The following is a 7,182-nucleotide window of genomic DNA, read 5'->3' on the forward strand; positions in this document are numbered from 1 at the left end:
AAATGAGGCCAGGAATTGAATTGTAATTTTATTATAATATTTGAGAAAAAATGAATGGAAAATTGCTCAGTCTTATGTCTTACATGCATTATTGCTGTTATTAATATTTCCGGAAGGCACGTTTTACTCAAACACAATTCAAAGGCCCTTTAGATAGTTACTTAATCTGTATTCACTACATCTCAAATGTAACTTATTGCACGGAATAAAACCTTCCCCATCACATGTGCTGTCTTCAATGGTACTGATCTCAGATATATATTATTTCTGATATACCTTTTTCTAATCCTGTTATATTATGTGATGAAATAAAATACAATGTAGTAAAAAATATCTGGAACATATTTTTAAGGATAACAACGATGCCTTGCAGATGTGTTTATAATTTATATCACGCTGGTAAAATATTATTAAATATGTAATAAAAAGTATCTGAATAAAAACTCATTCACAACATTTAAGAATAGCACATGTCTAAAATTACTAAAAGGGAGGCTTTGAATAATCATTCAGTTTTACCTTAAAAGTAACTTTATTTTATTTTGCTAAGCGGAAAGACGATGATTTGAGAAAGTCACTTTTTGATGCGTTTTACGTTTTTGACCTTCTCTTTCCAGTGCACGAAATAAAAACACCAAAAAAAATTGTACAAGAAGCAAAATTATCAATATACACTAAATTGCTGAAAATATTATTTGTGACTTTGTCTCTTCTGTTCATTCATTCTTATCCGCTCTTTCATTCTTATGCATATCAAAACCTATTTTAACAATAACAGAAATGATATCACTCACTATTTTCACATTTTCATATTCTACATCCGAATATAATATGTTTTAATGTCAGGTAAAAGTAGATTTAACAACAATAACAGATTTTAAGAACACGCAAAATAAATTATTTACATACACGAAAAACATGAAATTTTGGTAAAATAACATTATGATAATCTTAGGTAAGAGCAGTTTACGGATGTCTTCCAGGACAAAATTGTGTATAAATCTTATGTATAATCCATAAGGACACATTAACAAAAGGAACAGATTGAAAAACACGTTGTTTCAATTATGGACCAGAAAAATAATTACTTCTTAATAAAACACATGAAGATAATATCATATATTTATTTTCTGTTCATCCATGTTAACTATTAAATTAAGGGGGCATAAATCTTCATTGGATTGTATGTAATTATAGTATAGAACTGTTTGTATGATTAGAAACATAACTAAAGTAAAGTTTGAATTATTTTGTGGTTAATGCTCATTTGTGTTTATCAAACATTGGACCTAGTTGAAAAATAAAACTTGAAACTTGAATCTTTTGAGTGTGTAAGTATTATACATGTATATTGTAGTGAAAAGGTGATATTTCGATATAATTAAATAAATAACGCATGACTGTAGAAGTGAAAGCGAATCCAAAATGTTAACCTTTGAAATGGCATACCAGTTCCCGTGTTAGCAGTATCCACTATCACCAAGGTATACCAAATTGTTCGTCTTGGTCTGTAGTTTTCGGAATGAATATCCATTTGGTTCAAGTCTGATGCATAGCTTAAAAATCCAAGATGGCGTCAAAGATGGCCGCCAAATCCCTAAATATTCTAGAATTTTAATATGTGCTCATATTTGTTTCCGCTTTTGAAATTAAAGTGAAATTTTGCACGGAAGATATCATTTAAAGCGTTTTACACGAAGAGATTTAATTTTATTGGAGAAAACAGATTGCTTTTTGCTTTTTTATACGTAAATAAGCAAAATAATGCTAAACATATGGGTTTTTGCTATGATACTCTTGTCTTAGCTTAAACTGAGAAATATCTATTACTTATTTTGTTATTCCACTATTGTAATGTATTAATGAGAGTAATGCTTTAATGCATTCATATCATATCTTAAGAAATATTTCTTTGTAATTATGCAGTAAGACATATAAAATGAGAGGCGGTACATTAAAATAGTTTTTCAATGTAAGGTTGTAACTGGTACTTATTTATTCTATCAATTATTTCCCCAAATTGTGTGTTTCTGTCAAATTATAGCTTCTTTAGTGCAGCCCATGTAACTGATTAACAAAATAAACAAGGAATATAATAATTTGCTTCTGGTTATTTAATGAATTATTGTTCAATCGTACCCCACCCACTATGAATAAAAATCCAAAGTAACTCTGACCCTCGATTATACTGATTATCTGGAATGACAATATTTACGTAAGTTAAATAAACATAAGGTGATTTTCAAAGTGTGATACTATTACAGGTATCCTGTCAGATCTAAAAATCTGTTCAAAAATGTGTTACCAATTTAATAAACATGATTTTGTTGTAAGTTCACCTAAGGATTTGAAAAGTACAATGTATGCAAAACAACCTCTGCTCATTTACTAATATGTTACACACCTTTTTATGTCAAATGGAATGTAATTAAAGTTTCTTAAATTGACAAAATAGTCATTTAAAAAGTTTGATGTTTTATGTACATAGATCATTACTCTGTTGACCTTCGGTGTCATGAAACATGTATAGTAGTCGGATAAAACATAATGTTTATATGAAAATCGTTCAGCTTGGCATTATAATTGTGTTTGTGTTATTCAAATTCCTTCTATTTGACCTTTTCGAGTTGTGTGGTATGAGTATTTCTTTTTAAATAGTGTATAATAACCCTTTGGATAAATTGTGTATAATAACCCTTTGGATATGTTACCAGCTTTTAAAGATTAAATTTTGACCTTTGATCCCGTTTTATAAATCCATTTTATTTAGTTTCGCCCATTGTTCTCTCTTTCTTGTGGACAATATGTTGTATGTCGTGAAATTGCACGAACATTTTACATTGAAGATACCATGATCACTTTCGTATGAATATATCTATGGACGTGTCTTTACTTCCTTTAAGTGTACCAGTTTATGTAAAATTGAGAATTCTGCTTAAGCCGGTGCTAGGGGGTGTGGATGGTAACTTACAATTACCACTACCGGTATGTTCCTATATGACGACACAGTGTAAATAAAATAAATCCCCGCCAAGTAAAATTCTAACAATTGTTATGGTTATATTTGACGAAATAAATAAAATACATACATTATCGTGTAAATATGTACAATTAAGGTACAGCCTTATTACTATAACCAAAGTACTCGATGCCTTAAAGGAAGGCAGAGCAACAAGAACATCACTTACCAAGACAGAAGACGAGATTAAAACAATTAAGAACGCACAAAACGTCAAAAATGAAAATGTTGCAGGCTCGGTTTGATTGAGCCTGTTCATGAACAGCACTGTCAAGTGCAAACTACAGTACACGCCCCCTAGCACCGAATTAAGCAGAATTCAAAATTTAATCATGGTTATGATGAACTTTTGGAATAAGAAAAAACCGCAGACGCGCTTATAATGTGGTTATCATGGAACCTTCAATGTGACATGTTAGTGTCATTCCATACAAAGCGGCGTATGGTCCCCAAATACAAGAATGTGTGCCCTTAACAAGAAAACAATGAGCGGAACTAAATAAAATGAAGCCTGCATGCCACAGATAAGCTGTCATCTCCACATAAATCAGGCCTGCTTATACCAGGTCCTAGACGTAAAATAGTTTTTAAAGTACAATTAATTTTAAATATATCCGTATTACGACGACAGGACTTTATAAAATATTTACGTAATTTATGATAGCGATAGCGATAGCCTTGTTAAGTTTGCCAGCAATAAATAAATTGCGTTCATTAGAATCATCCACACGACATCAGGCCCAGGCAAATCTAATTTACTTAGAATATGACGTTGCATGAAGTACATGTGAACAGTTAACAAAGTTATTAAAAAAAAACAATTATCATAGATTTTAGTTACTATGTTATTGTTAATTATGGAAATGTTTAAATTTGAAAATATTAAGAGTTTGTTTCATTCATTTTACGTTCACTTGGATATATTTAAGATTTCACTTAATCAAATTTGATTATTTATGTTTAAGGGACTCCACTGAGGTTTTTTGACATGATGGGATTCCAGATAAATATACCATTTGATGTAGGTTTAGACCACTAATCTTTATGCAAAATTTCAGATCATTCGGGCACATTGTTTTTCCAGAGTAATTATTCAAATTGTAAAAAAAATGACTCAAAATGAAAAGCGTTTAAACGCTTTTCACTCAAATCGGGCTAAGAAAAGCATAAATATACGACTTTTAATTTATTTCAAAGTATATTTCTGAACTATCTTTGCATATATTTCTGTTTAAAGTGCCCCAGCTCATTAATGTTAGCAATTCAAATGTTATGTTTTTAGGCTTTTAAACCTAAGTGGAGTCCGTTTAAGGTAGCGGTAAAATCCCTCTAGTAACAAAATAAAAGTTAATATAAAGTATACTTACATGTCATTGGCATTATGATTGTAAAATTCAGGAAAAGAGAAGCTCCTTTGAGAGCAATTAAACAATAGATAGATAAATACAGAAAACAAGGCAAAGTTGATCATTCAAACTCAGTTTTATGGGGTCTGTTCATGAGAGACCATGTCTCACGTCTCTTAGAACCGACTAAGTAGTATCCAATCCTCAACTATAAAAGTTTTGCAATCAATGAATCCGAAGGACCGAGTCGTCCGGTTAGCTCAATAGGTAGAGCCTTGGACTGTGAATCGGGCAACCCGTGTTTGATTCCCGGATGGGGCAGGTCACTTTCGTTGTGATTGATCTGAAGATAGTTTCTCACGGGTTCATAACGCACTGTACCACTGCTCTGCTATGTAACAGAAGTTTCAGTTTAACTTGCGAAAAGTGAGGCAACTAGTAACTTGAACTGCTGTGACACCTGTCCCGGAACGATTCGGCGTGGCGAACTCGTGCTCTGCGTAAATCAATTATGCCGTAATCCGGATTGAAGCAACTACCGACAACAGACACACGCATCCCGAAGGACCATATTATAATTACACTCGTTAACGGCTGCCTGTTGCAGCACTCGGTTTAATTGAGCCCGGTTCATGGACGAACACTGGGAAAGTGGCATGTTTACTTCTAAGGCCCGTAAGCACATAGTAATAATATCAAGTATGACGCAAGGAAACAGATTAGCTATTTCGTCCCAATTGAAAACTCTCTGTAAATCCTCCATGAAGTTAACACAAACTTGAAACAAAATGCTCAAAATCATACACAGGGGCTGTCAGTATGATAGCGTGCTCGAATATTCTCAGTGCTTGATAGTAAAAAAATGGTACATAATATTGTAAAAAAGCTTTATACAGTGACCTCCTCTGTACACAGGTTGAGAATATGATGGTGAACAAGTGTGCAAGGTCTCAAAGCGATATGTCGATGGAATTTTGAAATTATCTGAGGTGGGAATGTGAATTCAAAGTTGAAAAAAGTGGCATAATTCTGTCAAAATGCTTGATAGACCTCCTCCAGTGTTCAAGTGGAGGGCATGATGGTAAACAAGTGTGCAAGTTTCAAAGCCATATGTCAATGGACTTTGAGGAGGTACGCAAACTTTAAAGCCGACGCTCGGGCGACTAGGATAGTTGTCCTTAATCGTCGAATAGTTGAGCTAAAAAGAAACTGCCCTTATAATATATATTTTCAATTCACTCAATATATATATGTTAATATTTATATAATATTTTATTCATAATTCAGATCCTGTCTAGCAGAAAAGTCTCTTACTGTAAATTGAATAACCTACCCATTTTAAATGTTCTAGCAAATTACATTTTACATTTTAATGTATATATTATATCCGTCATCAATAATGTCAAAACTCCAAATATGGTTCAATTGTAGATTATCATATGTTTAGCCAATGCCTTAAAACAAGAGCTACACGTCAGACAGCAAGATCGAATATTTAAAATCAACAGCCTGAAAATCTCTTATTCATAAAGTAGTATAACTCTTTGAAATAAAAACATGTTAGAGGGAAGTAACCTACAATAATGATCTCAAAGATGTGTTTAGTTTCAAGTGCGTTACCTCGATGGTTGTGGAGATAAATCTTGTCCGAGAAATTCTGTAAGTTAATAAATAGATATTATTATTCTCTAATAAATGCTTAGCTTATGGGTCTTGAACAGTGACCTACAAGTATAATCAAAATCACATTTGAAGACAAACAATGAATGTTTATGGCTAAGGAGAAACAAACCTGCAAACAAATCCTTAATAAAAGGCGAGCACAAGGTCAACGCAAATACCGAATTGCAGGTCAGTAAATTAGTTCCTTATTGTGTGCAGAAAACAAATAAAAGAGATATTTCAACATTTAAAAACACATGAGGGCATTTTTTATGAAAGGTAAGATGTCTCATCACTAACCAATTAAATTAAATTGTTAATCTTGTTAATATCACTATTATAATATAAAACAAAAAAGTATTTATTTTAAAGTTCACTCTCCGTTCGTAATACCCCACCCACTTTGTATATGAATTTACATCAATAAAACACATTTATGGCATAGTTCGCTTATTCTAAATTATTCTAAATATGTGTAGATATAGTTTTGAAGATGTTCTGAACGAAATCATGAATGTTATTCAGTTTAAACAAGAATAAAACTAATAAGTTACATATATTCAGAAAAGGACACCCAGTTTGCAACATATTTTTTCTTCTTTCGTTTAAATTAGGCGATGAAAACTAGAAAAATATCAATAAAGTCAAAATTTATAGCATGAGTAAGTTGAAAATAAGAAATTTTATGCAAAATTTCAATTGATTTTACCAAAACTGAAAAAGGAAATAAGCCAACGTAAATATACTAGAATATTTAGGGATTTGGCGGCCATCTTTGACGCCATCTTGGATATCTTAGCTTCGCATCGGGGTTGGGCCAAATGAATATCCATTCCGGAAACTACAGATCCAGACGAACATTTTGGTATATGAAACTTGCTGTTGGCTGACATAGACCACTTACCCCTCTAAATAGGCTAGTAAAATGGGCTGATTTGCAGCACTATATAGTAGAGGTATCACGAAGAAGTTTAACAGTGATAACGAGTCTATTCACGATAGATCACAACCGGTGTTTCTTCGCAGTACCATTGCTGAACAATCTATCCAGAAATAAACGATACGAGGATTGAAAAAAAGTTCTTAGCCCGATGTTCTTTCGATAGTCAGAGAACCCAACTAATGGTCTTACTTTTCAATATAATCGCCCTCTAC

Source organism: Ruditapes philippinarum, unplaced genomic scaffold (genome assembly GCF_026571515.1).
Source record: "Ruditapes philippinarum isolate M1 unplaced genomic scaffold, ASM2657151v2 ctg624_1_1_1_1, whole genome shotgun sequence".
Lineage (NCBI taxonomy): Eukaryota > Metazoa > Mollusca > Bivalvia > Venerida > Veneridae > Ruditapes > Ruditapes philippinarum.